General features: G+C 40.6%; 1 protein-coding gene across 1 annotated transcript in view; it reads right to left on the bottom strand.

Annotated features, from left to right (window-relative positions):
- The window catches only part of LOC115271156 (rho GTPase-activating protein 7-like), a 122,604-nt gene that overhangs the window by 83,715 nt on the left and 14,973 nt on the right, over positions 1-23,916 (bottom strand). The gene's annotated exons all lie outside the window — the stretch shown is intronic.

Raw genomic sequence — 23,916 nt, 5'->3', positions numbered from 1 at the left:
TGTGTGTGTGTGTGTGTGTGTGTGTGTGTGTGTGTGTGTGTGTGTGTATAGAAATCAGTGATATTAACATGCTCTCTAGGACTGCATTGATAAGAAAATCTTTTATCTCTCAGGAGAATGTGGATGACCTAGAAAAGAGTAGTTGACATTCCAATCTGAGGCTTGTTTTGCTATTCCTGAGGGCGTGGGTTGAGAGAGAGGCAGAAATATATATGTATTTGTTCTGAAGTTGATTAGAGCAGATTTCCCTGAGGTCATGATTATTCATAGTCCTGAGACTGACCTAAACCAGATTTTGAAAGGAAACCTACAGTGAAGTGATAATTAAAATATTTTTTAAAAAAAAATTCAAATATAGTGTTTGTAAAAGGTGCTAGATTACAAACCCTGGCAAATGTTTATCCACAGAGTAGTAATCATGATGTAAAAGTGGAATAATTTCTGCTTGCAGGAACTGGCTTATGGTGCCTGTTACTAGGGAGGATCAGGAAGGTTTGGAAATGGAGGGAGGAGGTGACAAGATGCTTATCACTAAAGAAACACACAGAGAGAGAGAGAATGTTGTAATGTCTAGAGTTGAAAATTCCTATCACAGGTGGTGTCTGTTCCATGGATCTTTCCAACCACTAGCCTTCTCCCACCTACCTCATGGACTCTAGGCACTTTCCCGCTTTTTCCCCCCATGACATCTGTAACCCTTTAGCCAGTCCCTGGCTATTGCAGGTCAAAGATAAAGTTAAAGCCCAAATGGTCCTCTGCTTATCCCTAGCACATCACTTTGCAGTTAATCTCTTGCAAAGTTGTGGTGCAGAAATGCATCTTGTGGAATTGTGCTGTGAAGGTTCAAGGATAGAAGCCTGTGACATGTTTTTGATGGTGAGATGCAATCAGTTTGACACTTCCCGGAGAAGATAAAAGTAAGAGTAAACAGTAACAATGCTCAGGAAAAGACATTAAAATAGATGTCCAGCTGCCTACCTGTTCCCATCTTCTATCTTTTTCAATTACATTTGCTAGTACTGCAGAAAAGTCAGCTTTGAAGTAGCTGTAATTCATGCTAAAATTAATTGCAGTATGAATGATGAGCTTGAGAAATATGCTAAGTACATCAACGGTTTGGATTTCTTATTTAGTTATGCAGTACAGCCATGATTCATATAGAAGGGTTATAAATGCAAGCAAATCATCTTCTTTAAGAACAGTGATGGTAGTCAAGAGATAATTTACTAGAAAAGCAGAACTACCCACTGCATAGATTTATGGATAAAAGCTTTTTTTGAAATGGCTATATATGAGAGGATATATTTTATGCCTAACCCACCCCCCACCATGTGGAAACCATTTTTGATCTGTAATTGTATAATAAATTGGGGTATGTGTCTGAGAATGAAAGAATGCACAAGCTTTCATTTTATGTGGAAATATGATATGTTAATTTATATACTGTATTAGGAAAGCCCTACTTGAATTGTGGGATGATTGTCAAATAATTGCAGCTGAGTTGTGGACAAGACATGGAAAATCGCAGAAAAGTAATAATGGACCTTTATTAATTGCTGTAATTTGGAAAAGCTAGAGAAGACCTATTTGTTTAAGAAAAATTTGCTGGAACAATATAAACACTCAAGTATTTTGTTATGCCTGTTAATATTTTTTGATAACCAAACATTTTGCTGCAACTATATTACAGTCATTAATATGCAGGGTTGACAACCTGAGCCCCAGCCACTAACAGCTCGGATAAATGGGGTCTATTGTATTAATGGGGAAAAAGGTGTGTGTTGCAAACCTCAAAATGTATGCAAAATTGTGGCCTGTGCAAAGTAAGCTAATTAAAATCAAAATTGCGCTATATTGTGGGATCTGCAATATCACAAATTAAGTAGGGCCTTATGTATTAGTTATTTTAATTTTTTAGAAGTTAGATCTATAGTTGTGTAGGGTGTGACTTAAACTTGATATGAATATCAATACAGTAAAGTTGCACATTACTGGAGAAACTAACTAAGAAGCTAAGATACTGCTATATGATACCAAATTTCTCTTATCTCGATGATGAAGAACATTGACTGCCATTCCTATACAGTTATGAAGGGGAACAAGGATCCAGTTTGTGTTTGCTACCTATTTTACCCCATCACCCATACCTATGTACTCTCATATTTTCCAGCTTTTTCCCTTATGAGAATCTTGAATTAGTTCTCTTAGGCCAAATCCAACCTCTCTGCTAAAGTAATGGACAGTCCCTTGAGTGCAGAAATAGTGCTGTTTCATTCCAGTTGGGGGGAGGGGTGGTATTCACTGCAACCTCTCTACAGTATGGATCCCTACACAGCAGTCTGAGGAAAGAGGGGTGTGTGTGCGCGCGCGCGCATGCCAGGGGGTGGGTGGGAGGACATAGGTAGGCTCCTTTAAGCAATCTCCAGTCCTCTGCGCCATGGAGAAGTACAACTGGAAACCACCTCAGACATTTGGCAGAAGTTCCCTCCATGGCATGGTTTTTCTTTATGAGTGTAGGGTGGGGACAGGGGGATGATATTTGCCCTCCTGGTATCTTCTGTGAGCTTGCCCAATACCTGGCCACTTGGGTCATGTGCTAGGCTTAAGGCTTAATTATCCTTATTTGGGAGGTAATCATTCCCGTAATAATTTGAGCTGGTGACTGTAAGCCGTTGAATTTACTGCCATAGCACCCCATTATGTCAGGGCATGGCACTGCCGGAAACATCATCTCTTGGGTCACGGTTGACCTTCACTTTGACTCTGGAATGGTATGATTCTGTCTGCGACTCAGCCCTCTGGCTAAGTCCCATTTAGTCCAGATCCCTTCCAGGATGACAGAAATATAATTCAAAATGCAAAACTGGCCCAGCACAGTAGATCCTTCTGTTACCTTTTTGGGCTATTCCTCAGCCCATTCTTTAGGCTCGGTCTCAATAGTCCTTACATCAGGCTTGTATGCTCCTTGAGACTGGCCCTCTGCCTAGTAATCCTATGTTGAGGAGCTAAATCTGTTTCTTTGGACACACTGCTGTTTCCCTGCGCCACTTCCTATCTCTGAGCCTCTTGTGCTGCTTCCCCACAGTCTATGGTTAACACAGCCTCTCCTCTGGTTCCCTGACCGTTGGCTTCTCCTTTGGTCCTCTCAGCTCTTTCTTTCCTTGCTGGAACACCAACCCCAATCTCTATGCCCTGCCCCCTTTCCAGGGCCCACAACAGGCATTAATTCCATTTCTGTGGCCTTCTTCAATCTGCCTTTGCAGACCCTTCCCAGAGAGAGGGACCTCCCTATATCATTTCTCCTGTATGCCCTTTTCTAACTGGGTTCCCTCCCTCTTTGTGTAGTCTTTCCTGACCCTTTCACAGCTGGGGTCACTAGTCATAAATTAAGTATCAGAGGGGTAGCCGTGTTAGTCTGGATCTGTAAAAAGCAACAGCGAGTCTTGTGGCACCTTTAAGACTAACAGATGTATTGGAGCATAAGCTTTCGTGGGTGAATGCCCCCTGATGGGGCCAGCTAGTAACAGCGACCTTGGTATGAAAACTTTGTAACACTGCACCTACTTTTTCCTTCACTGGTAGTTGTGTATGTGACCAATACGAAATGGTTCAGGGCCAAACCCTTTAAACAAGAACAAAGTTTCTGCCAATATATACAAGTACTGACATAGAAAACCCCTAGCTTTACCAGCTTTGGAACATCTCAGAGTCAAATAACCAACTGTTCCTAATGAAGAGGACATCAAAGCTCAAGCTCCAATCCAGCAACGCTCATAAGCATGTGCTTAACTTCAGTAAACTTACAGGGGTGCCCCCTGCAATTTTTCACATAGTATACACATCTGTGTCACTCTCACTTAGATTTAGCATGGCATTTATGTATGTTGTGTCTATGTCTGAGGTGGGAGAAGAGCCAGATTAACCAATCCTAGGCAAACCCTATCACAGGGGTAGGCAACCTATGGCACACGTGCCAAAGGCGGCACGCGAGCTGATTTTCAGTGGCACTCACGCTGCCCGGGTCCTGGCCACCGGTCCGGGGGGCTCTGCATTTTAATTTAATTTTAAATGAAGCTTCTTAAACATTTTAAAAACCTTATTTACTTTACAGACAACAATAGTTTAGTTATATATTAGACTTATAGAAAGAGACCTTCTAAAAACGTTAAAATGTATTACTGGCACGCAAAACCTTAAATTAGAGTGAATAAATGAAGACTCGGCACACCACTTCTGAAAGGTTGCCGACCCCTGCCCTATCATGTCCATCCCCACAGACCCTCTCCCTGCCAGCTCCCCCATATGGACACTCATCGCAGCTCCCTGTGCTTGTAGCAGGCTTTGCTACTGTCACTGAGCAAGTCCTGTGAGCAGCGCACAGAAGACATGGGCTGTTGGAAGCGGAGCGAGGCTGGGCAGGTGGGTGGACGGGGGAGCCCTGGTTCAGGAGCTGGCACCATGGCAATGGTGAGGAGGAGTGCCATCGCAATGCCCCCTCACATTTGTCATTATGGCCCTCTGTCATGACAGGGTGGCGTCAGGGCCAAAATTGAGTGAGTGGTGTTGTGACCTGGTACATGGGTGCCATCATGACAGAGGACTGCAGGGCCAAACCTGAGTAGCCATTGGGGCAGCCACAACTTTTCCTCCTTGCTACTCCTGTTGGGCCAGCTCCCACACCAGTACCTGAACCAGACCAGCAGGAGTTCAGGTTCCCATCCTCTCATGAACCAGGCCTTAGGCACATGCCTAGGTTGTCTATGTCCTAATCCAGCCCTGGGTGGAAGGGCCCCAATTCTGATGACTTGGCACCTTCCACTGTATGTAATGTGCATATGGCTGTGGGTGCCACTATTACCTTGAGTAGATCCATCTCAAATTAAATCAGTGGGACTTCTCTAGGCGATTAACGTTAAGCACATGCATAACGGCTTTGCTGAACTGGGGCCTCAGTCATTTTTACATGCAACTTAAATAAACAAATAATTTGACTTAGTATAGTCTTAAGAAATAAGACTGATAACTTAATTCACATAGACCCCAAACAGTCAAACCTTTAGTCATTATAGATCTGGACTGACCACTTTTAAATTTGTTTAAATTTTCTTCCTATGGAATCTTTCCACACAGGAAAAAGTCTTTAGAATTATGTTAAAGATTAGCTCAATATATTGATCACTGGTGTGTGACCTGCAAACTGTGTATAAATACAAATACATTTATTACCATTTTAGGCAGCTGAAACTTGACTGATGCATAACTTGATGTTCAACAGTCATTTTATGGCTCTTGGTTTGCAGTCTAGACAAAATTGGCAGCCTCTAAAATTTATAGCTGAACACGGTCACAAAAATGTGTCAAAGTAAAATTTGCATAAAGGTTATACTGTAATGGCCTGGCAATCATCCCATTAATGACTGCTTTCTGTTCAGAGCTTGTTTTAAATACTTTTCAGATTGTTTGGAATCCATCAGACTTCAATCCAAACACAACGGTTGTCTGTGGGAAAGCGTTCTTAGCTTCCAAGTGGACAGAGATAATATTTATGATACATGTTTTATGTATGCTACAAGGAAAAAATTACATGGTAATCTAATTATATTAGAAGCTGGATACCCTGCCCTATAAATTCTAGTGATTCAAGTGGTTACTGTGGCAAAATTACAGAAATTATTTTATTTTAGTTTCAACTAATTTTGTAGTCAAGTTATTTTATACTTCTGTAACTTGCTTGCAATATTGGCTGGATAAATTTAGGAAGTAAGCAAACATTTTAATAATATTCAAAATAGAATAAAATGTTTCATTTCATTTTAAAAATATATTATAATATTAAGTTTGCTTTACTTGTAGCTGTTGCCAAATTCTTACTGATGCCTTTAAAATTATAGCTGTTTAATGGTAATATGCAATGCAGCAAATTCTTTGTGGTGAAGCAACAGTACACTTCAATAACAGTTGCACATCTGTGCTAGATACTGCAAAATATAGCTTTGAGACTACACGAGTAACAATTGCCCTCTCAGAGCTTATAACTTGGGATGTCTAATCAACTCTGAATATTGTAAAGGTTCCTGTGTATAACTCAGGCTAATGTTATTGTGAGTTTTGGGCCAAAGGAGAAAAGAACCCGTTCCCTAAGCTTTCCCAACAACTTAGAAAACTAAGTAGGAAAAATGAAAATAAATGATAGAGGTAAAAAAACATAACAAAAAGCAATATCTGAATTGCACACAGTGAACAAATTCTTCCTTATTTGGGCTTCCATTTTTAAAAATAGATGTAGCAATTGTTAGTATTTAGATTTGCCATATTCTTAGCAAACATCACAAAAACTTGTCTCCAATGCCAAGCTCAAAATAGAAAAGATTTAGTCTGAATGGTGTGAAGATTACTTCTATGACCTCATTTTAAATATGCCTCTGCAAATGCCCATTCTTGTGATATGTGCACCTCTGGTGCCATGTGACTCTGCAGAATTAATAGAAATGAAAAACAACATTAATTGGTAAGTAATTTTTCTTTTCCAGGTGTTTTTTGCCATTTCTGTAGAAGAGATCACTGTAGTACAAGATTAATAATCATTACTAAGAACTGGATTCAGCAAGGTAGTTCCAGATTTAAGAACATGAGCAAACCCATTGAAGACAAATGGACTATGCATGCTTAAACTTAAACATTTTGATACTTAATATTGCAGAACTGGTGTCACCCAATGACAACTCAGGATGCTCAATATTTTGTAGTACTTTTATTTTAAAGAACAGTCTCTCTTGGAACCCTCAGAAACTGCAAATGTGACTGGCTGGCAAATACACTATTTTTTCCTTTGTTGGAATGTTCCATCACAATATTAGCATTATGAGTGTTTTCTTGAAACTTCAACCCCCCCCCCAAAAAAAACAAAAAAATTTTTAGAGGTAAGCACGAATTGTGAGAAGTGTATACATCTAATGTGAACATCTAATGTTCCAAAGAGATCCATTGAAATACACAGGTCTGCAGATATCAAATTCCCCTAGCTGACACACAGAGTCCAACAATTCCAGTCTGAGTCTCAGAAAAGGATAAATTCAATTCCCTTTAGCCAAATAAGGACACAGTTATGTTCCAATTCCCAGCTTAAGAGTTTCATCGTCATCCTATGCATACTCTCATATGCTCTCTTGTAGGAGCCTAGCGTCAGTGGAAGAGCATTTGTGGTTTCTTCCTACCCTTCATTGATCTTCACTGTGCTTAAATTTACAGTGCACGATTAACAAGTTTTCATTTGCCATTATTATTATTTGCATTGTGATACTTCGATCGGGGCCCTGTTGTGCTGAACACCATACAAAAACACGAGATAGTTCCTACACCAAAGACCTTACAGTCAGTCTAAATAGACAAATGGTTTGAGAGAGGAAGTGCTAATATCCCCATTTTAGAGATGGGGAATTGAGGTACAAAGAGCTGCAGCAGACCCGGGAATTAAACTTAGATCTCCAAAGTCTCAATCCAGTACTTTCCACCACAATAAAATGTGGTCCCTCTGTCTACAAGTGCTAGTAGATAACACACTATTATCCCACTACATTTAAAATAGAAAATACACCTGACATGTCAGATAGCACTGTCTGGCAATACCTGGAATATATGTTTACTTTCTAATGGTGATCACTGTAAGTGGTCACTGAAAGAAATGTGAATATTAGAGGTAACGTAAATATTAGAGTAGGTCAGAAAAACTTGGACTGAATAGCTTTCCACTGGAAAACACAGTTCTGTTGAAATCAAAATCCTTTATGAAATCTTGCCAGCTTGACTGAAGTTTTGTTTGGGAGAAAAGAAAAAAGTTCCAACAATGTTAAAACATCCTATTTTAATAACTTTTGAAACAAAATGTTCCTTTTCTTCCTTTTGAAACTACTTTTAGTTTCAAAAATTTAAAAATGTTGTATTATAAAATAGTCAACATCAAAATAAATTAATCCAAAACTAATTTTTTGTTCAGAAATTCCTTTTTGTGTAGAATTTTGAAATTTTGGGTTTAGTACCAAATTGGAAAAAAATCCAAATTTTGACATCTAGAAATGCTCCACAAAACAGAATTTCAATTCTCCGGTCAGCTCCAGTGAATATCAATGTCTATGTTAGGTAGTCTCCTGGCTGTGGGACTCAGACAGTTTGGTAGGTTTACTGCCAGACATGAGCACTGAGCATGTGGGACCATTCTGGGAAAATGTTACAGCATTAAGAGTGAATTACAAATATTAAAAGCAATAGGCACAGTAAATAATAAAAGAACTATTCATACACTGAAATTTGTTTCCATAACCCATTCATCCAATAATTGCATATACCCAACAACTTTTATCAAAGTGACATCTGATCCCAAATGATTTGGTAACAGAAATGGAGAAGAATTAATCAAATAAATTGTTCACTGCATACAGTTTGCTTGGGTCTAGTTAAAAAGAAGGAGAATCTTCCTCCAAAGCAGTATTCCAGGCTATAGCTATACTTAAAAAGGAACACTGCTGAAATGACAAGCATTTCAGGTAGACCTGAGACCGAAGAAGAATTCTGTATATTCACCAACAGAATTTGCTCCAATAAAAGATATTACCTCACCTACCTTGTCTCTCAAACATTTTAGGTACTCAGGCACAATACATCAGTTACTCCTCCTAGAGTCAATAGTTATTAAGCTGGTATTTTCTTTAATTGAGTACAGCAAATTAACCAGTACTTCCTCTCACCCTCTCTAATCTTGTCAAGCATACGAATTTAGCACAAATAATAGCCTATATAGTGAGACAGAAACTTCACATTAGAAATGACTTAAGCAAGCCTCAAAAGGTTCAGAGTTCATGTTCAAGTTGGAAAAACAATCAAGAGTTCAAACATTAATCCAAAGTTTATCTGAACTATCTGAACCTGGTCTAAAAGTCTCAGAAAAAACCCTATTCTTGGAAGATTTCCAAATGATCCTGCTTTGGGATAGTCCAGAAATATCATGAGAATAGCTGTCCTCATGGTAACGAACAGTGATTTCCCTCCCCCCCCCCCCCCCGAATTTCCCCAACACCCCTCCCCCCCAGTTTTGTGAACTAGTTACATGCCAATTTAGTGACTGTTTGGAAATTTGAATTGAAACATTAATACACACTTTAAAGCATATACAGTGTATGATAAAATAAGTGTATCTAAAAAAGTATAATAGATTTGAAAAGTATGAACATAGACTAGCTTCCTTATACAGCTATTGTTTTTTATGACAATGTCAGTGCATTCATTTCGGTGATGTTGGCTAAGCTAATAATTTCAAATGATGATTTATAAGCAAAGTCTAAATGAGCTCTCCCTGACAGCTAGTGATGAGCTGGGGCTGGGGGGAAAGGCTTCAGGACCAGATTGTATTTACATTCACACCTAATCTACCTAGGTATCCAGCAAACAGAGCTGTGTTGCCCAAGTGATAGATTTTGGCTGGGGTTGGGTTACAAATCACTTGAATGAGGGGGGGAGATGCAATGTTGTTATTCTTATTGTATGAGTAAAGGCCAGTAGCACTGTACTTAGCCTGTGCTGATTGAGGGCATCAAGAGAGAGGGTGGGGACCTGTCTCTCTCCACTGTTTAAAGACAGAGCTGATTAGGCTCCATAGATAGTCTTTTGTTCTGTTAAGTGACCACTGCAGCTGAAATCACTGATAATCAGGTCTAAGTGCTTAGACCTGCTGTGGGACAGTGTTTCTGTGGAAGAGATGGCCCAGACTGCACTAGCAGCGAGGTTCCCCCACTGCGAGCTCAGCTGAAATCACTGAGAGCTGGTGGAACTTCAAGAGACCAACTCGCAGATGTCACAGTAGCAGGTGGCAGCAGAAGGTGACTGCGCAGGGCCATTGGCAACAGAATGGTGGAGTGAACAGTGGCACAATGAACAGCAGTGGCCAGAGCGAACAGTGAGCAGCTGGAGGAATGAGCAAGGTGCCTTCTTGCCCCCACCTGGGAGGTGAACTCACGTGAAAGCACCTCTGAACTCTGAGTCTCCACTGACCAAGGACAACATCGGTGAGTGGGGTGCAGTGGAGGGAAAAGCGAGGGGCACGTTAAATAAACATTTGTTTGTTGGACTATATTTTAGTGACTTTGCTCCAGAATGCTAGATTTGTGACTGGGAATGGAAACTTATATAAATATGTTTCCTAGTAAGCCAAGATTTTTAAAATGCATTATTTACCAAGGTTGTTATCTCACATCGTTGCTATCTTGAGAGGTCATTATGTTGGGGAGTTTCTGTACTAAACATTTTTATTATTATAATTAATTTTTACATAAGAATGGTCATACTGGGTCAGACCAATGATCCATATAGCCCAGTATCCTGTCTTCCGACAGTGGTCAAGGCCAGGTGTTTCAGAGAGAATGAACAGAACAGGTAACACTGCTCTACAGCCAAAATGTTTCTGAAATAAATGTAGTCAAACTTTACTAATTCTGGGTCACTGAGAACAAAAATGATGCTTAAAATTGTTGATTGGCTCTAGTTTTCAAGATATGCTATTGGGTCAGTATATACGACCCTTGACTTGGGAATGGCGGAGGATAAGTGAGTTATAAAGGGAAGGGATCTCAATTTAAACCAGAAATGACTAAAATACATCTTTGACTGGATCTATGAATAAATCTATGACTGGGTTTGGACAGTACTTGCTTTTTAGGCAAAACAATGAATGATGCCATCTGAATCTGGTATTGCGTCATACATGATATGAATTACATCATGTTATTCCTAGAATTCATGGATGATGCAATCATAACGAAGCTTACATCACTCTGCTGAACAAATTGCCCTATATCAGCTCTAGAAATCATACAGTGTCGTGCTCTCTTATTTGTCAGTGTTTGATTTTGCAAAGGGACACATTTCTGTTTAGCCAAAGTGAGCAGAGATGCCTCGTACTTGTGTGAACAGTGCAGATAACTTCTGCTATGTTTGTGGTGAAGTGACTTTTGCATCACAAAAGCGCAGTATAACCCCTATGGTTAAGAAAGCCTATCACCTTTATTTTGGCTGCAAAATTGGAGATCAGGACAAGAGGTGGGCCCCACACATATGCTGCAACACTTGTGCAACAAATCTTCGCCAGTGGTTGAACAGGAAAAGGAAATCTATGCCTTTTGCAGTGCCAATGATTTGAAGAGAGCCAACAGATCATACCAGCACTTGTTACTTCTGCATGGTGCCTCCAGTTGGGAAAGGTGTGTCAAAGAAGAAAAAGTGGACTGTGCATTATCCAAACATTCCATCAGCTATACGCCCAGTACCCCACGGAGAAGGACTGCCGGTTCCTGATGCACCAGAATCATTCTCACTTGAGTCAGATGAGGAAGAGGAAGAGGATGAAACTTCTGGTCCTGAACCATCAATGTCACAGGACCCACATTTTCTCCCATCCTCCTCCTCTGAACCACACCTCATAACACAAGGTGAACTGAATGACCTTGTCAGGGATTTGGAACTACCCAAGAGTAAGGCAGAGCTGTTGGGCTCCAGACTACAGCAGTGGAATCTCCTGGCAGGTGATGTTAGGGTTTCCATGTTCTGTGACCGTCAAAAGGATCTTGTCCCATTCTTCTTCATGGAAGGTGATCTTGTAGCCTGCAACAACATCGATGGTGTGATGGCAGCCCTCAACATCGTTCACGATCCAGATGAGTGGAGACTGTTCATTGATTCATCGAAGACGAGTCTTAAAGCTGTTTTACTGCATAATGGCAATGTTTTGCCATCAATTCCAGTTGGTCATGCAGTCCATATGAAGGAAACCTATGACAACATGAAACAACTTTTGAGGTGCATAAACTATGACCAACATCAGTGGCAGCTTTGTGGCGATTTGAAGGTTGTTGCTCTCTTGCTTGGTCTGCAGACTGGATACACAAAGTACTGCTGTTTTCTCTGCGAATGGGATAGTCGTGCAAGAGATTCCCACTACATCAAGAAAGATTGGCCACTCCGACAGTCATTGGAGCCTGGGAGGAAAAGTGTTCAGCATCCACCACTTGTTGAATCAAGGAAGATTTTGTTACCACCCTTACACATCAAGCTGGGTCTGATGAAGAACTTTGTCAAGGCCATTGACAAAACACAAGCAGCTTTCAAGTACCTTCATGTAAAATTTCCAAGGTTAAGTGAAGCTAAGATAAAGGAAGGTGTCTTTGTTGGTCCTCAGATTCATGAACTTCTTCGAGATGATGCATTTGACCATGCACTGCGTGGCAAGGAAAAGACGGCATGGAAAGCCTTCCAGTTAGTGGCAATAAATTTTCTCGGCAACAACAAGGCAGACAATTACAGGTTGTTGGTGGAAAACCTCCTCAAGGCATACAAAAGCCTTGGTTGCAACATGTCACTAAAGATACATTTTTTGTACTCTCATCTAGATTTTTTTCCACCGAACTGCGGAGCAGTGAGCGATGAGCATGGCGAGCGATTTCACCAGGACATTGCAACAATGGAGAAACGCTCTCAGGGCAAATGGAGCCCATCAATGCTTGCAGACTATTGCTGGACAGTGACAAGAGATGCTCCATTTAATGAATACAAGAGACAAGCCAAGAAGCGCCGAGTAGACACTGAATAGGACTAAACTATGTACATAATAGTTTTTTGCCTTTTGTTTCATAATAAATTTTGTTTATATAACCCTTTTGCTGATTTTTAAAGTGTTACATAAACAGGACAGGTGAAATATTATCATGTAAAGCAACCATAAACACATGAAAAGACCTAGGTTTACAATTTATGATTAAAACTCTACTATCTACACAATATACATAGACATAAAATGTAAAAACTTAACTATCTTAGAAACAGTAGCCAATCAGTTGTTTTAATTGTCATATTTGAATTCAGCACATCAAAATACATAATAAATAGCACATTTTATCTCTGAAGCAGACGACTTCTCAAAAATTGTAGACCAGTGTAATCATCAAGTGATCCATCCCCTGTTGCCCATTCCCAGCTTCTGGCAAACAGGCTAGGGACATTCAGAGCATGGTGTTGCATCCCTCCCCATCCTGGCTAATAGCCACTGATGGACCTATTCTCCAGGAATTTATCTAGTTCTTTTTTTAATCCTGTTATAGTTTTGGTCTTCACAGCATCCCCTGGCAAAGAGTTCCACGGGTTGACTTTATGTTGTGTGAAGAAGTACTTCCTTTTGTTTTTTTAAAACCTGCTGCCTATTAATTTCATTGGGTGACTGCTAGTTCTTGAGTTATGTGAAGGATTAAATAACATTTCCTTATTCACTTTCTTCACAGCAGTCAAGATTTTATACACCTCTACCATATCCCCCGTTAGTTGTCTCTTTTCTAAGCTGAAAATTCCCAGTCATTTTAATCTCTTCTCCTGTTTCATAACCTTAATCATTTTAGTTGCCCATCTCTGTACCTTTTCCAATTCCAATATATCTTTTTTGGGATGGGGTGACCACAGTATTCAAGGTGTGCATATACCATGGATTTATATAGAGGCAGTATGATATTTTCTGTCTTATTATCTATCCCTTTCTTAATGATTCCCAACATTCTGTTTGCTTTTTTGACTGCGGCTGCACATTGAGTGGATGTTTTCAGAGAACTATCCACAATGACTCCAAGATCTCTTTCTTGAGTGTTAACAGCTAATTCAGACTCCATCATTTTGTATATATAGTTGAGATTGTTTTCCAATGTGCATTACTTTGCATTTATCAACATTGAATTTCATCTGCCATTTTGTTGCCCAGTCACCCAATTTTATGAGATCCCTTTGTAACTCTTCGCAGTCTGCCTGGGACTTAACTATCTTGAATAGTTTTGTATCATCTGCAAATTTTGCCACCTCACTGTTTACCCATTTTTCCAGATCATTTATGAATATGTTGAACAGTAATGGTCCCAGTACCGACCCCACAGGGATACCACTATTTATCTCTCTCCATTCTGAAAACTGATAATTTATTCCTATCCTTTGTTTCCCATCTTTTAACCAGTTACTGATCCATGAGAGGACTTCCCTCTTATCCCATGATGGCTTACTTTTCAAAAGTTAATTTAAATTAAATACATTTTTTTTAATTATTTTTTTTTAGAAACCTAGACCTGTTATGTGTTTTGGTGTAACTTGCATTATCCTTATGTTAAATTTGCATTATCCTAACAAAACATTTACTTTATTCATATCTCTTTTATATGTTGCAGGTCAAAGTGAAAATGAAAAGACAAAAAACAATGCAACAATTTTTCCACTCAAAGGCCTCAAAAACTAACCAAGGTGAAGAACACATCAAGAACCAAGAATATATCAACATGTCATCTGAAGGTCAAGTGGTATAATCTACATCCGACCAGTCCGAAGCACAAATACAGCTACCTACTGAAAAAACAGTGTCTCCAAAACCTAAAGGCAGTTTCCGATGTTTGTCGGTCAAAGTGTTCCCATTTATCGAAGTTACAAAAGATGGCTACTGGTGTACCTCTTGCAAAAAAGCTTACGAAGAAGGAAAGCTTCCCAATGCTATAACTGGTAAAAGTGGAGGAGCTTCGTTTGTCAAACCGATCAGCAAAGCCAATGCTGACAAACTACGTGAAAAGGCTGCAAAATACCAGCCCTCTGGAGTGCATCAACATGCAGAAAGCCTTATAAACCCACTTTCAAAGCCAATTTTAGAAGAACTTAATGAGGCTGTTAAGAATGCTGGAGACACAACACAGTTCATGTGAACAAACATGGCTGTGGCATCCTACTTTCTATTTAAACAAGAGATACCATACACTACAAACTGGAGGCTAATTTTAAGTTCATTGTCACTTGTTCATCGGCAAGTTGAACACTGGTTCTGGACAAGACCAGCAAATGCTCACTATCTTTCTCCAAGAAACTCAACTGACTGGCTAGAAGCATGCGGTGCAACAGTGAAAGACTCAACAGTTGAAAAAGTGAAGAACTGTCTCACCACATTCAAAAAATTTGCATACATGGCTGATGAATGCACCGATGCAAATGGGCATCAAGTATTAAGTCATTGTGTACGTTATCTTGATATCAGGGGTAGGCCAGTAGATGCATTTCTAGATGTTCAAGTTATAGAAGACACATTGGCTGCACCTGTGACAACCCACATCTTAGAAGAGTTAAATGCTTGTCAATTGGACCCCAAAGAGATGGCTGCTTGTGCATTTGATGGAGCTGCAAACTTCTCTGGAAGACATGGTGGAATACAAGCTTTGCTCAGAGAAAAGTGTAACCCTAATCTCTCCTATACACACTGCAGAGGCCATCTACTCCAACTAGCACTAGTACGAGCTGCAGAATCTTCAAAAGACATTTAAAAAGCTATAAATTTAATGTCTTCATTATATTCTTTTTTCAGCAAGAATCCAAAAAGACTGAATATCTTGGAAAATATAGAAGATACACTGGGACTGAAGTTCAAATTAGTCCAGCCTGGGAAAACCCGCTGGCTTTCTCATGAGCGATCCTTGGCTGTTGTCTTAAAATTACTCCAGCCGTTATTACTGGCTTTGGAAAGTATCTACCAAGATGGGATGGATCTAAGTAGTGAGGCTGATGGATTACTTTTGCTACTACGTTCAGGGATGACTATTGCCATTCTCTCTCTCGTAAGTCTACTGTTGAAACCACTTGGGTCATTAAACAATGCCATCCAGGCATCTGCTACAACAGTAGTAGATCTTTGTCCAGCAATAGAAGCTACGTTTGGATCAATCAGAGAGCTATCCATTGAAAAAGTACTGGAAGAAGCAAAGACTTCAGTCCAGAAGTTGACTAATGAAGACATTTATATTGAATCCTTAAGTGAAGAAGACAAGAAGTGTTTGTTAAGACAACTGAAAAAGTACATAAACTTGATTCTTAAAAATCTACAACAGCGACTTCTAGATTCTACTCAACCTCTATGTAGCTTTTACAGATGCCTGTCCTATAACAGCTGAGTGGAGTGAGGCACTACCAGCAATGGGGCTGCCATGTGATCAGGACAGAATAGAGAATTTAAACACAGAGTGGAATATCATATGACCAATGAATGAAGATTTGACTTCAACTTCTTTTTTATCACCACTAGTGGCTTGACCTGATCTTTGTGCTCTGTTTCCTGGGATGAAAGAAGTAGGAATTCAGCTCTTGCTACTTCCAGACACAACAGATACAGTTGAGCGTTCTTTTTCATCATTGAATAGAATTTTGTGTTCTGAAAGACGTCGCCTTCTGCCTGATCATGTGAATGAACTAATGAGCATATCTATTGAAGGAATGGAAGTCCCGGACACACGAGAAGCCACCAAAGATGAACGCATTGCATTCAAGAAGTTAATTAACAGAGTTGTGCAAAATTATAACAAGAAACCAAGAAGGATGTAGATGTCATGCTTCATAGAAGGCTTAAGTAGCCAACTTTAATTTGTGTGATGATTTTAAAACATGAGTTAAATCTAATAAAATGGTCATTAAACATTTTCCAGTTTTTACTATGGTGCCCACCTTCACCCTCACAGTCTCACCCCTCATCGGCCCTGACACACACACACCTTTAAATTTGAACACCCTCCCCCCTAATTTCAATTCCTGGGGAAACCACTGGTAATGAAGCAATTGTAGATTGTGGCTGTACAGAGTTTATGAAACTTTAAAACAATGAAACAGTTACACCTCTACCCCGATATAATGCTGTCCTCAGGAGCCAAAAAACTGTACCGCGTTATAGGTGAAACCGTGTTATATCGAACTTGCTTTGATCCGTCGGAGTGCACAGTCCCGCCCCCCCGGAAGCACTGCTTTACCGCGTTATATTCAAATTCCTGTTATAACGGGTCGCCTTATATTGGGATAGAGGTGTATATGTTTCAGAACCTTCTGGAAGCACTAGTTTGAGATGCCAGAGCACTGTTTTTTCAGTGCATTGGTGTTTTTTGTATTTTCTTCTCAACGGGTTACCCATCCCTTCTTCATATCAACACAACCCAGTTTATAGAGCATTATGAGAAGTATTTTGAGGGATGCATAATTATAAATTTCAGAAAATGGCCTGTAGTTACAAGTGCAAATACATTCACATGTACATATAACATTACCACAGCTGAGGATACAGCTTCAGCAACTGCATGTTTAATTGACTATTTTGATGTGTAACAGTTCATTTGGGTGTGTAATTATACTTGGCATTTTCTGAAAATTTGGTCTTAAATTAAATTTTACCATGGCAGCTGAGATTTACCCCAGGGTGTATACTGTCTTGTGTGCTGGATTTCCTCTGGGACTTTTGTACAATCAGAATACGTGTGTGTGTGTGTGTATGTGCATGTGTGAGAGCGAGCACATGCATGCTATCTCCTAGGCCAGACGTGGGCAAACTACGGCCCGTGGGCCACATCCGGCCCGGTCCCTGAGCTCCCGGCCAGGGAGCCTAGTCCCCGGACCCTCCCCCGCTGTCCCCCCTCCCCCACAGCCACGCTGCTGTGTGGGCCATGCTCTGGCCCGCTGCTCCCGCTGGGCAGCGCAGCTGGCTCTGGCCGGGTGTCGCGGCTGCGAGCTCCTGCTGCTGGTAAGGGGACGGGGAGCAGTGGGGTGTGTGTGTGTCCTGGGGGGTAGTCAGGAAGGAGGGGGTGGTTGGATGGGGCGGAGGTCCTGGGGGGGCGGTCAGGGGATGGGGAACAGGGAGGGTTGGGAGTGAGAGTCCCGGGGAGCCAGTCGGGGGGCCTGTCAGGGGGCGGGGATGTGGATGGGGTCGGGAGGGCAGTCAGGGGACAGGGAGAAGGGAGGTTGGATAGGGGACGGGGGTCCCGGGAGGGGGTGGTTAGGGGGCAAGGAACAGGGGGGGTTGGATGGGTCGGGGGTTCTGAGAGGGGCAGTCAGGGGGCGGGAAGTGGGAGGGGGTGGGGGCCAGGCTGTTTGGGGAGGCACAGACTTCCCTACCTGGCCCTCCATACAGTTGTGCAACCCTGATGTGGCCCTCGGGCCAAAACGTTTGCCCACCCCTGTCCTAGACTTTTCCCCACTTCTCTTTCTCTGTTCCCAGTATTCTCTTTTGCTATCAGATTTATGAACAATCCTTCATGCAGCCAGCTTCATTAATCTCTTATAAATAGGATTTCTCTTTTACATTGACATTGCTGCCTAGTGCCTCTTGCCTTTTTTACTTACAATCTACTATGAGCTAAGGTGACCAGATGTCCCGTTTTTATAGGGACAGTCCTGGTTTTTGGGACTTTTTCTTATATAGGTGCCTATTACCCCCCACCTCCTGTCCCGTTTTTTCACAGTTGCTATCTGGTCACCTTACTACGAGTTCCTAGCTTCTTGGACACTTACGGATGTTAATACTCCTTCTTTATGCTCTGTTTGCTGGATCTCAATTATCTGTTACTTTCTAAAAACATAGTATCATTACATTGCTCTGCTCTATGAACCCACTCCTTACTCTCGTACAAAGACATTTCTCTAGCACATAATCTTTCCTATTTGACTCTCATTCTGAGTCAGTTCCCCTCTTAGTTAAAAATAAATAAAAATAGTAGATATAAAATGCTTTCTTCTCTTACTAGGGTTCTGAATGGATCAGCCAGTAATGCACTACGAAAGGGTAAATTAGAATACATAGATGGTTCTCTGGCTAAAGTCCCCCATATATATTGTATCCTTTGGATTCAAAGTTGATCCCATCATTTTTGTCTTGCTCTTCAGCAAGCCAAGATCTGTTCTGTAAGAGAAGCTTACTGCAGTTTCTTCTTTGTTTTCATCTTTATGACTCTCATCCATAATGTTTTGTATTTAGCCTTGTCATTATCCAGTTTCTTTCTTTCAATAATTTAGGGTAAAAGTTTGAAAAGTACCTAAGTAATTTAAGAGTCTAAGTCCCATTTTCAAAAGTGACTTAGGCACTCAGGCCAAAATTAAAAAAAAAAAAAAAATGGTATTAGGCATTGTTCCCCTTAGCATTGCAAGGCTTAAATATCTCAGACAGCTAACTCCCATTTTGAAAAGTGAGTTAGGGCATGCATGATTTTGAAAATCCTACTGAGTGCCTGCCTGCATCTTTAGGTGCCTTTAAAAATCTGGGCCTCATGAGCCTATGTCCCATTTACTTTCTATGAAACAGACTTCTGATATCGAAGTCATTTTTTAAAATGGGACTTAGGCACTTCTGAATGTTTTACCCTTGGTAAATACTTTTTAAATATAGGGTCAGGCTTTCAAACCGAGGCATAACGTGTGCCTACAAAATTGCAAGCACACCTGAAATGCCCTGAATTTTCTTATGCAAAGCTGCATTTATGCCCAAATCAGGTTATTGAACACCAATCTAAATTTCGCTTTGTTATCTTGGAAAAGTCCTTTGAAAATGAAATATGCTATTTAAGTGCTCTGCTAAGTACCAGTTTGTTGGCATCATTACTCCATTTTCATATGCACATGGGGAAAGGGCAGGGATGTGTGGTGATTGGATGCATGTGCACTCGTTTGTGGTCCCCGCTATTGAAAATTTATCCCATAATTCTAGTCTTCCTCCTTTTATGCTTTTTCTGTCTCTTAGATCAATAATACATATGCCAATCTGTGCTGTAGCTATAGTCGTATTCCTGGGGTGAGATTTTCAACGGGCTATAAAAGTTTTTGATTATGTTGGGCATAAATGTAGAATAAAAAAATTATTATTCTATTCTGCATCACTGTTTTTTAAAAGCTTTTTCCATTTGTTAAAATGCCAAACCCTTGGAGCCAGCCTTATTTTGAAGCACTTAATTGAAGAGTAAATGCTACAAAACTGGAGCTGTTGCTATGACAACAAGTAGCCAGTACCTGCTTCTGGTAAGCCACTGCCAGGAAGGTAATAATAATAATTTACACAAACGCATTGTGGTCTCCCATGAAGAATAAATGTTTCCAAACTTTATAGATTTTGTGATGACAATCACATTTTTTTCTCTTGAGACAGAAACCTACATTCTTTTTTTCCTCCATAGTCCAGTTCTGAACAGTCAACTGTAATAAGATCCCCTACTTATGCTCCATTATTGGTCTAATATGGTGGTAATTTGAAGGGCACCTCATTTGTCAGCCTAAGGCAAAAGTTTCTGGAGGCTGCAATTCTACACCCCAATCAGAGATGTGTGTATGCTGGCAAATTTCATTGCTAGTGGTGTATGTTTTAGAGAGAGACTGAAGAAAAAAAATATACAAGACAAAACTGTTCAGTTTAGCCATCTCTTAAACCACCCATAACTTTCTACAGCTCCCGGTATGATCCATTCCATAGACCTGTCTCAGATCTGTCTCTGTTTATAGCAGGTATTGAAGTCTAGTACAGCCTGAGAAGACACGGATTTTACAGCATGGCTAGGGTCAAGAGTTCCATAACTCCACAGGTGATATTCTTTGTTATTCAAAATCTTGTTAACCCACTGTCAATTTACCAAATGTCACATATCTCCCATGAGGTCTAACTGAATTTCTGAGCTTGCCGAGCTCTTATGTTCCACATAAGAGTAGCTTAAGTCTTGCAATGCTACACAAGAGATTATGCAACTGTAACCTGAACTGAAGTTACTGCCCTTCCAACCTTGTAAGTTCCAGAGGGAAGTATCAGAGCTGAGAGTACTGGCCAAAGCAGGTCTTGAAGCATGTCCGCAGGGTCCTCCAACACTGAGAGAACACCTCAAAGTCTGGTCTGCCATTGAACTGAATAACCGAAAGGTTTGGGCATCTCCTCAGATATTTGGATAAGTAGGATGCATTGTGTTCTCAAACCTCTATAAAAATGGGTTCAAACAATTACCATGTTTTTCTTTACCCTGTGCAGACATACAGTGGGACTAGTTAGTCTCACAATGCATATTCAATCATTTATTCTTTTGATATGCAATGCTGCTAATAAACATCGGTCCTACGTTTTGGATGCCCCTACATAATAAACTGCACACTCAACACAACACACGATAAAACTACTCAAATATCATACTAATCAGCTGCCATGCAACTTAAACATTGTATAACTACTGCCATAACAATAAAGGCACCTGTTATTGCTCAACAAACCGCCATCAGAAAACAGGCTAAAAATATGAGCTCTGATGAGTCAAGGGAAGAGGCAATTTCCAGAGTCATGAAGAATGCCATAATGGCAGCTCCTTTCCATTTATAACATGGGGGGTCAAGTTCAAGCATCTTCAATGAGTGAAACTGTGACAGTACACGTCTGTCATAGTCAAAGCAAATTATTAAGATGGAAGTTAATGCTGGTGAAATGTACCTGACTGGCAGTCTTGGAGGCTCAGACGCTGTATTTATTTACAGAGCAGATATAGCACAGGCAACAACGGAACAAGATGCCCCACTCCGTCACCCTAGGGTGCTTCAACCTGGACAAGCAGGGAGCATCTCTGGAAGAGAGAGGGTAGTTCACTTGCCATGCCCATACATTCTTTGGCCTCTCACTTGAGAGTGCGATATCTTATGTCAGTAAGGGCCAGATTTCTAAACATATTTAGTTGTCCATAGAAGCAGATAGGGGCCTAGTGGAATTTTTGAAAGTGCCTAGGTGCCTAAATACCTTTAAAAATCTGGCCCTAAGTGCCTATTATTATTATTATTAGCGATGTGGACATTTATTGGGCACTGGACGGAGACCATCACATTTATTTCATATTGGACAACAAACATCCACAGCTAGTGGTGTGTGTTAGTCCTTAACTGCAGTATTTAGGCTAGGTTGAACTACTGCCCTCGAGAGAAAAGGCCCTATATCACATTACCAATCCCTTAAGTCCCCCAGCCACTGCAAAGCAAACACTTGACTTTTATGGTTGGATTCAGTTTCAAGTCTGTTTTCTTTCCAGTGTTTTGTTCTAGTTATAAAAGTGGTTTTCAGTGTCATCTTAGAAACATGGCACATTTTTATTAGCGATTGTTGTCCCTAGAGATGGCCAATATCATCCTTGTAAAATATTATAAGATTAGATTTAAATGATAAAACCATCAAGGCAGGAACACTGTTAGCAAAGGGACCTGCACATCTAGAGAGAGTGAGAATATTCATACTAGGAAGCAGGAGCAGATCAGACCTCTTCCCTTTAACCAAACCTTTTCAAGGGCAGATTAAAAAAAGTCGCTTGAAGCAGGCTTCCATTGGCTCTCTCCAAAATAACCTCCAAGCTCCCTCGCTCTTTGGAACACAACCCCTTTTCAGTTTCCTCATGCATATGACTTCCGGTTCCTTCCTTCCATGTGGCTGCCACTTCCCCTGAGACATCTTCCATTCTTCTCTCCAACAGCCTCTTGGCTTGCTCCCTCTCTCTAGTTCGCTTGCTTGCCTTCCCACAATTTCTCAACTGTCACCGTGCTCCACTGCAGTATTACTGGGATCTTTAAAGATTCTTGCTTTTTAAAATACCTATTGTAGCAACCACAAGCATACTCATGCTGCACACTGCATTTAAAAGGTATTCAGCATACTCCTATTGCACATAGACTAGTATATGTATATATATGTCAGGTGGAAGCATCTTAATCAGATCACATTGCATTGAAATCCCATTGTAGGCATTACTAATCACACACACTATTATCTTAAAATAATGATATGGTCTCAAACAATATGAATATATACATATGCTGTAAAACTAATCTGTTTAGCTGAATAAATTATATACACACCAAAATTAGCAACTGCATTTGGGAAAAAATGATTATTCAAAGTCTATGGAAATCAGTTCTTGACTGTGTGGCTTATCTGACAACTGACAGCTATTACCACTTGAATGACACATATCCCAGAAGTAATATACTGAACGCAGAATTACTGAGGGCATCATAATAGCACCAGCCAATGCTAATGAATCAATGCAGTGATATCACCCATGGAAATAAAAAAGGCAGCATTTCCAAGTGTTATATACAAACCCTCACATATATAGATAGCTAAATGTGATATTGTAAGGATTTCAGGGGTAACTATGGCAGGTCAGAGAGAAATAAAAAGGAAAGAGTGAACTAACAGAGGTAAGTCACAAATACTGTGACTTTAAATCAATGTAGCAGTCATTACAGAGTTATGAAGTACAGCATTTGACTCTAAAGCAAGACTGGATATGAGAGTTTCTAGAGCCTTTTGTAAAAGCTACATATAGCTTCCAACCATAACAAAATCTTACTGTGTTAATGTTACCAAACAGTGTACACAAGGGAGTGATAGCCACAACAAGATGCTGTGTTGGCATACAGCAGTTTGGACATGCTGGTTCATGCTTCAGAGGTTGTGATTTAGTGAAACAACCACTAAGACACTGAAGATCTTGTCTGATGGTAAAACCACAATTTTATAGAAACCAGATTTCTGAAAAAAGACAAGAGGAGCTTGGGATTATTGTTCATTGAGGATGTTAGCAGATAGATAGGCAGAGAGAAGAACCACCAATATGACATAGGTATTGGATAGAGAGAATAAATGCTTGTTTACACTGTACATTAGTCTGCACTAGGAGGGTGTCATGTGCTACTTGTATTGTGTGGATCCTGCTGGCACTCACTAAAAGTTATGTAATGTGCATTAATGTGGTATGATTTGAAACAGGAGTAAATTAACACACACTAGGGAACCGTTAGTGAACCCCACCAAGACCCACACCAGCCAGCTAATGTGCAGGAGGCTAGAGTGCATTGGAATTCACACCCTTGTACTAATACACTGCATAGACAAGCCCTAAGCAACACAGCCAGCAGAAACAGACTTAGGGCCCAATCCTGCAGTCTGATGATCAGCAAAACCCTCCTATGGAAGTCAACGGGAGTTTTGCTCCTGCTGGGATTGTGGGATCTGGCCCTTAGGCTAGGTCTACACTACGGGGGGGGGGGGGGGGGGGGGGG

This window comes from Terrapene carolina, unplaced genomic scaffold (genome assembly GCF_002925995.2).
Source record: "Terrapene carolina triunguis isolate 2854851 unplaced genomic scaffold, T_m_triunguis-2.0 Scaffold66, whole genome shotgun sequence".
NCBI lineage: Eukaryota > Metazoa > Chordata > Testudines > Emydidae > Terrapene > Terrapene triunguis.
This window is presented reverse-complemented; position numbering and strand designations above follow the sequence as displayed.